The 8003-nt window shown below is 62.7% G+C and overlaps 1 long non-coding RNA gene across 1 annotated transcript; it reads right to left on the bottom strand.

The window, feature by feature from the left end:
- Positions 1-2509: 2509 nt before the first annotated feature.
- On the bottom strand, positions 2510-4730 carry LOC142820460 (uncharacterized). The gene is made up of 3 exons (XR_012897690.1): positions 4632-4730; positions 3494-3737; positions 2510-3008 (listed from the first exon to the last, which is right to left on the bottom strand). It is a non-coding gene; the product is annotated as an uncharacterized LOC142820460 (long non-coding RNA).
- Positions 4731-8003: the final 3273 nt, after the last annotated feature.

Here is an 8003-nt window from a genome sequence, read left to right as displayed (position 1 = left end):
TATCGGTTAATCGTGTAGCCAGCTACACACGTTGACACCCCTAGTTTGTGCTGCTGCTGGTATCGGCGCTGCCCTCTGAGGTAGCCCCTGGCCAGTGGCACCCGCTCTCTGGTCACCCGGTGTGGGAGGCAGGGCTGACACCTGCCGCGGTGCTGAAGGAAGTGCTGCAATCCCGCCCCTCCTGCACTTCCTGCTGCACCGCTCTTGGGGCAGCACTGACGGCCGAGCGGGTGACCAGAGAGTCGTGGCTGCTCCTGGGGCGCCCAGCTCGGAGGACAGGGCCCCCGCCAGCAGTGGTGCAGAAGTAGGAGTGACACAACACGGAGCCACCCTGCTTCTGCGCTGCTGCTGGCAGGGACGCCGTCGTCTAAGCTGGGCCCCTGGCCAGCAGCCACTGCTCTCCAGCCACCCGGGTCAGAAGGCAGCCCCACACCCTGCAGCAGTGCAGAAGGGGAGGAGGCAAGACCTTATCATGCCCCCTTCCCTCTGCGCTGCAGCTGGTGCTGGCGCTGAATTCTGAGCTGGGTGACCTGCCAGGGGCCGCTGCTCTGCAGCCACCCAGATGGAAAGGCAGCCCCCCCGCCAGCAGCAGTGCAGAAGGAAGGGTGGCAACACCGGACCTGGCCTCCCTTCCTCCTGTGCTGCTGCTGTCAATGGGGCTGCCCCCAAGCCGGATGGCCAGACAGTAGCCGCTGCTCTCCAGCCACTCAGCTGGGAAAGCCGGGAGAAATCCGACAGTTTTTAATATTTCCAAACATCTGCCCAGAGGAAGATTTGGGGCCTGAAGACGAGGTCATGGCTGGGAAAACCCAGGCGGCCAGTGACCCTGCTCGCGAGCCCCCTCCCCTGGCCCTGGGACCCCCTTTTGGGTGGGGAGCCCCAGCTGGAGAAAGGCTGCACTAGGGGATTCCCCAATGACCCTGGAGACCAACAGGGCCAGGAGTTTCTGGCAGACCCTTTCCCACAACTTCCAGGGAATACGCCGGAACTAGGGCCCCATCGCGTCCCCCTGCAACCTCGCCCATTTCACAGCCAGACCGTGTCCACGCTGCTCCCTGGCACACTCCCGGGGGCTTCCCTGGGAAATTTCCCGGCTCTCTGACCGGCTGGGTCCTGGCCCAAACTAGGATAGTGTGCAATGGGGGTGGGGGCGTCCCAAGAGTGCCAATTTCACTTCCCAGCAGCCTGTGGGGCAGAGCTTGAGCCGTTCCACCCTCACTTCTCCCTGCTCCTCAGGGTGGCTCTGATCTGCCCCCTCCAAGAGTGCCCGTGTTGGGGCAGGACAGCTCCTGTCCCATCCCAGCCTGGTCAGGGAGCAGCTGACGCCCCAGGCCCCTCGCCACGTGGGGAACTCTAATCTGTGAAATGGGTGGGGCCCTAGTCAGGTTCCCAGGGCCCTTTACCCCCCACAGAGCAGGGGTGGGGAACCTTTGCTGGGTCGGGGCCACTGACCCACAGAGAAATCTATGGGGGGCTGCACACAAGTGAGAAACAGCCCCCCTCCTCTCCCCAGCGTGGGCCCCCAGTGCAGGGGGGAGCCCCGACCTTCAGGAGCCGGATCCCCGCAAGCCGGGGCTGCATCCGGCCCCCACGCCTGAGGTTCCCCACCCCCGCCGTAGGGATCTGCACTGGATGGGAGTCTCCCTGGGAAGGGCCTGGCCAGGCCTCCGACGCCCAGGGCAGGGCTTCAAGGCGCCGCAGTTGCTGGGGCTTCTGTACCCGGCGTCCTGGCTGAAGGGCACCGGCAGCCTGAGTTCAGGCTCTGGGGGAAGCGGCGCGACGGGGAGGCCCCTTGGTCTGATCCAGCTACAGCAGGTCCCCGAGGTTCAGCAGGTCCCTCTCTGCCCTGGCCGGCCGGTTTCCTCCTCCGCTTCCCTGGTCCTGTGTGTGACCTCGCCTGGTCCTGGCTGCTGGGCGGGTTGTTCAGTCTTCAGTCTGCACCATGACACTCCCCGTCTCTGGGCTGGAATCGTCTCCGTCGGGTCACTGGGTCCAGCCCGCGCCTGGTTCCGAGGGGACGGCAGCTTCTCCCGCAGCAAAGCCTGCAGGCTCCCACCTTCCCTCTGGCAGAGCTTGCCTTAGGGCAGGGCGGCCTAGTGGGTAGAGTCTGTACTGGCCCCTTTTCTCAGGGCAGTTTGGCCCAATGGCCAGTGTCAGTAATTGCCCCTTTTCTAAGGGCAGTGTGGCCCAATGGCCAGTGTCAGTAATTGCCCCTTTTCTAAGGGCAGTGTGGCCCAATGGCCAGTGTCAGTAATTGCCCCTTTTCTCAGGTCAGTTTGGCCCAATGGCCAGTGTCAGTAATTGCCCCTTTTCTAAGGGCAGTGTGGCCCAATGGCCAGTGTCAGTAATTGCCCCTTTTCTAAGGGCAGTTTGGCCCAATGGCCAGTGTCAGTAATTGCCCCTTTTCTAAGGGCAGTGTGGCCCAATGGCCAGTGTCAGTAATTGCCCCTTTTCTAAGGGCAGTGTGGCCCAATGGCCAGTGTCAGTAATTGCCCCTTTTCTAAGGGCAGTTTGGCCCAATGGCCAGTGTCAGTAATTGCCCCTTTTCTAAGGGCAGTGTGGCCCAATGGCCAGTGTCAGTAATTGCCCCTTTTCTAAGGGAAGTTTGGCCCAATGGCCAAGGTCAGTTTCTTGCCCCTTTAGTCCAACCAGTGTGGCCCAATGGCCAGTGTCGGTACCTTGCCCCTTTAGTCAGGGCAGTGCAGCCCAATGGCTACAGTCCATAAGCTGGCCCTGACTCACTGGGCTGTGCAGGTCCCTGTCCAGGGACAGGAGATGGGGGAGGGGAGGTTCTCTCCCCCGCGGGGGGGGGGGGGGGCAGCTCCTCCTTCTCCCCTGGTGCCCGGTCCAGGGCCGGGTCGGGTCCATGGCTCCAGTCCAGGCGTGAGCAGGAAAAGCTCCGACTGATGCTCCTACTCCCGCTGGCAGCTCCTTCCCTGCAGGCAACACCGGCCCTGGAGCCAAGCTGGGGGTGGGGGAGCTCGTGCATCCCCGTGACCGGGCTCCTCCTGTCCCAAGACAGCAAGGGCCTGTCATATGCGGGGCCCGGGACCCAGGGGGCAGTGGGGGCTTGGCCCTGGGCGGCGCCTCTCTAGGGCCCCCAGGGCCAGACCCCTCTGGCCTATCACTGCAGGAGCTGCTACCGCCTCCCCCCCACATGCCAGCTGTTCCCCCAAAGCATCCGGCTGCCCCAGGGCTCCCATTCAGGGTCCCAGGTGTCCAGTGTTCGACCAGACAGTCCAGTTTTTGTGCCCTCTGCCCGGTGAGAACAGTCAGAACTCACCGGACATGAGCAATGTCGGGACTTTCTGGTTTTCCGGCTGGCCCCCCGTCCAGTCCCGCTGTCCCTCACCTGTTCCCCTCTCCCCCCCATCAGGCCTGCTTCCCACTGGCCGCCCCAACCCCCCTCCCTCCCCCGGCCAGCCCTGCCTCCCTCCTGTCCCGGCCCCCCACCCTCATCTGAGATCAAGTGTGTCCAATATTTTTTTCTCACCTGGTAACCCTACTCCCATTGCGGGTGGGAGCCTGGGCGGGTCATTTCCACAGGGCCCCCGGCCTGGCATCTGCCGGTGTCTGCTCTAGCGGCCCATTGCCCAGCGGGGTCCCTCACCTCTGGCGCAGCAGCAGTGGGCAGAGGGGTCAGCCCCCTCCCTGGCCGGCCGGCCGGTGTCCTCGGCTGGGCCCCCGAGGGACCGTCCCAGCTGGGCCCCGAGCTCCCTAAGGGGGGCTGTGCTGAGCTAGGATGGAAGGTAGGAGACGGGGCCCATCAGCGTTCTGCTCCCAACCCCCCTGGGTCAGGAGCCCCCCTCCCCACGTCCCCCTGCTGGAGCCACTGGGGAGAGGAGCTAATGGGCCCCCCAGCTCCTGGGGCGAAGGGCGGTGGGCAGGGCCCTCCATGGGGACTTGCACCCCCAGCTGGTTTTGCAGGGTTTGGACTGGGCAGTACCAGCCAGGCAGCACGTAGCTACACAGCGGGGGGGAGGGGGTCCGGGGAGAGAGGGAATCCTGGGGCCGGACTCTCTCGTCTTTCGCCGGGACCGTGTGCAGGACAGGCAGCGCCCCGGGATCTGCATGCGCCCAGGCCAGCCCCCTCCCCACTAGCCCCTTCCCCCTTGGCCAGACCCGCTCCCTCCAACTCCATCCCGGCTAGGCCCCTGCTTCCCGCCGGCTGGTCCCTTCCCCCCCTCCCTGCTCCCAGTTCTCCCCCCCCCCCATCAGCCCTGCTCCTCCCAACCTCCTCCCAGCCAGCCCTGCTTCCCGCTGGCCGGTCTCCCCCACCCCCGATCTCCCAGCACCAGCCCCGTTCCCCCAGCCCCATCCCAGCCTCACTCCCCTCCCAGCCAGTCCCCCCTTCCCGTTCTGAGATCACGTGTGTCTGGGAGGTTTTTCAAACCCATCTGGTAACCCTACCAGGGGACAAGGAGGGGCCCATGGCCAGAAAGGAACCTTATCGTCCCCGGGTCTCCCCTGAGCCAGGAGAAGATGAGCTGGACCCAAATCTGGCTCAGGCCCGGCTCTGACTCTGTCCTCCCCAGGGGTCACTCCCAGCCCACAGCCCTGCCGCTGCCGCCCTGCAGCCTGTGGGAGCCGCCTGCTCACCCCGGGGCCAGAGAGGCTCAGAGGTCACTCACCTCCCATGCCGGGTGCGGGGGGGCAATTACAACCGGGCTCTGCTGCTCCCTGGGGCCTTGGCTCCCTTGGGACACTCTGGGTGCGATGCAGGAGCTGACACGCTGGGAGGAGGGGGGGGCAGGTCAATAGACCCGAGCCCAGGCTGTGCCAATGAGCCCCCATCCCCATCCCCGGGGCTGGGCCCTGGTGCTCAGGGGAGCGAGTCGGATCCATGGGGCCTGGCTCTTGGGAAGGGCCTTGTCTCTCCAGGCTAGGGCAATGTGGATGGATCCCATAGAGGGGGAGGGGGAAGTTGTGAGGGGGAGGGGATGGGATTTGAGGTTCTTGTTCCCAGAACCAGCCAGGCCCTGAGATCAACTTCCACTCCCAGCCCTGACCCTGGAGGGGGAAGGGCCCAACACAGCCCTGCCCAAGGGTCCCCAGTCTCCCCTTCCCCGCCCCCACCCCCCCAGTGCTAAAGGAAAACAGCCTCCCCCTGCTCGCCCATGCTCACCTCCCCGCTGTCTGAGCGTCCGTGTGGGGCTCTGCCCGCAGGTCCCCCCGCAGGGCCGGCCCGAGGCCAGACCCCGCCGTGCGGAGCCTGCAAAGGAAGAGGAGACGGGGTCACCGCTGGGAAACCTCCCCTCCCCCCACACGGCTGGTGTCCTGCCCCCAGCCAGCACCTTGGGACACTTGGACAATCAGAGCCCAGAGCTGTACAACCAGCCACAGCCCAACCACTGCTCATGGGCACCGTCAGCAAGTGTGTGAGCAGCCCTGCCCCTTAGAGAGACTCGGGAACTGCCCAGAGACAGGTAGGGAGAGAAACAGCTTGAGCACCACCTCCTGCCGACACACACACACCTCCCCCGCAAGCCCTGCTGGTCTGGGACTGATCCGTCTGGTCTGGAATCACAGAACAGTAGAATGGGAAGGGACATTGAGAAGCCATCAAGTCCAGTTCCCTGCCCTCACGGCAGGACCCAGCTCCGTCTAGATCATCCCTGACAGGTGTCTGTGCAACCTGCTCTGAAATATCCCCAGTGATGGAGATTCCGCAACCTCCCCAGGCAATTTGTTCCAGTGTTTCACAACACTGACAGGAAGTTTTCCCAACAGGCAGAAACATTTTCCAAATGTCCAACCTAAACCTCCCTTGCTGCAGTTTCAGCCCATTGCTCCTTGTCCTGTCCTCAGAGGCCAAGGGGAACAGTTTGTCTCCCTCCTCCTTGGGACACCCTTTTAGATACGTGAAAACCGCTCTCATGTCCCCTCTCAGTCTTCTCCTTTCCAGACTAAACAAGCCCAGTTCTTTCACTCTCATGTTTTCTAAACTGTTCCACATTTTTGTTGCTCTTCTCCAGGCCTTCCCCAATTTCTCCAATTCATTCCTGAAACATGGTGCCCAGAGCTGGAGACACGACTCCAAGTGAGGCCTAATCCGCGCAGAGCAGAGCGGAATTCTGACTTCTCCTGTCTTGCTCACCACACTCCTGTTAGTGCCTCCCAGAATCACGGTTGCTTTTTTTTGCAAGTGTCACACTTTGGACTCCTATTTAGCTTGTGGTCCACTCTGAGCCCTAGATCCCTTTCTGCAGGACTCCTTCCTAGAGAGTCACTTCCTGTTCTGTGTGTGTGACGTGGATTGTCCCTTCCGAAGTGGAGCACTTTGCATTTGTCTTTATTAAGCTTCATCCTATTTACCTCAGACCATTTTTCCAGTTTGTCCAGATCACTTTGAATTCTGACCCTTCCTCCAAAGCACTTGCCACCCCTCCCAGCTTCGTGTCATCTGCAAACTTAATAAGCGCCCTCTCCATGCCAATATCTAAATCACTGATGGAGATTGAACAGAGCCGTCCCAGAACAGACCCCTGCAGAGCCCCACGTGTTAGGCCCTTCCAGCATGGCTGGGAACCATTAATAACGACTCACCGAGAACAGTTTTAAAGAGAACAAAAGGCCGCGAGTCTCCCCTGTCAGTAACCACCCACTCGACCAATCCGCAGCGAGACTTGGAGCTCCAAGGCAGCAGGGGGAGGGGAGAGGGCTCAACAGATGTCCGAAAGGACGGGCCAGGTCACCTCCGGCTCCCAGCGCTCTGCCAGCTCAGCTCTGAGTGAGGCCTCCGACCGCCCCAACACCCACCCACCGTGCTTGGTGGGGCAGGGAAAGGGGGGAAGACGCAGAAAAAGGCGAGACAGAGGGAGGGGAGGGGGCAAAGGGGAACCAAACTGAGCAGGCTCCAAACCTCTCTGAGGCTCCCACTGTCTCTCCGGGTCCGGCACTGCCGGCCGCAGGGAAGTAGAAAACGCCAATGAGGCTCCTCTTGCCCCCGCCCCTCGGTCCCAATTCTCCATCTGGCCCCCGCAGAGACCCTGGGAAGGGGCCACGCTGCTGCCAAACCGCGGGAATCTCTGAGCTTGCCCCGGCCTTGCGCCTCTGTCCTGAGTGGCTGTTGTCAGAGTCTCTCTGTGAGGTCATCCCTGTCCCCGATAGGCTGAGGTCCTGCCACAGGCCTTTGCTCCACCTCCCCCTCCCCTGCAAGGCTGATGACCTGGCCCTGGCCGGCCCCTCTGGGTGTTTGAGGGGTTCCCCTGGAGCCCCACTGAATGGCAGCTGGGTCTGGGGCCGAGCGGGCTGGCCACTAATGCCCCAGGGGCTGCTCCCTCGGCCCCACCCAGCTTGTCGGTCCTTAGCAGAGTGCAAGGCCAGACAAGCCCATTTGTGGGTCAGTAAAGGTTGCCCCTCCCTCAGCACCTCAGACGTTAGGCCACTGTAACTGGGGGAGGGGGGAATTGTTAACAGGACTGGTGTAAGCACTAGCATGGACACTATTGTGACGTAGTGGGGGTACCTGGCTGGTTTCTATGCTGCTGGCTCTGGGGGAACCCCCACTGGCTGCCGTGGGTACCACGACCCAGCAAAACAGGATGAGTCACTATGCAAACCAGTGGCCAGACACCCCCCATGGAGAGAAACAAAGGAAGGTGGAATGCTGCCTTGGCTGGGGGGCAGGGCTGGAAGGGAGGGAGTTGGTTGCTGGCTGTCGGAGGGCATGGAGGGGAGCCTAGGAGAAGGGGCTGGAGTTTAGGGGCCCAGTCTCCCCCATCTCAAGGGGGCCTGAGGCATCCTAGCCCAGTTCCTGTGACCAGACTACATCGGTGCTGCGCTGAGCTGGAGGAGCAATAAACCACCCTCAATTCCACTGGCTGGTGCAGTCTGTTTGTGCCATTTCGGGGTGCAGGAGACGGGGAACCCCCAACGCGCCGTCACACTGGTGTCAGGAGTGGGATGCACTGCACCCCGTGGATGGAGCTTCCAGCGGCAAGCGACAAGGCGCAGTAGAAGCAAGAGCCCTGGAGCCAGGCGTGCTGGAAACAGAGCGAAGC

This window comes from Pelodiscus sinensis, chromosome 26 (assembly GCF_049634645.1).
Source record: "Pelodiscus sinensis isolate JC-2024 chromosome 26, ASM4963464v1, whole genome shotgun sequence".
Classification (NCBI taxonomy): Eukaryota; Metazoa; Chordata; order Testudines; family Trionychidae; genus Pelodiscus; species Pelodiscus sinensis.
The sequence above is the reverse complement of the archived record's forward strand: the minus strand, read 5'-3'. Positions and strand labels throughout refer to the sequence as shown.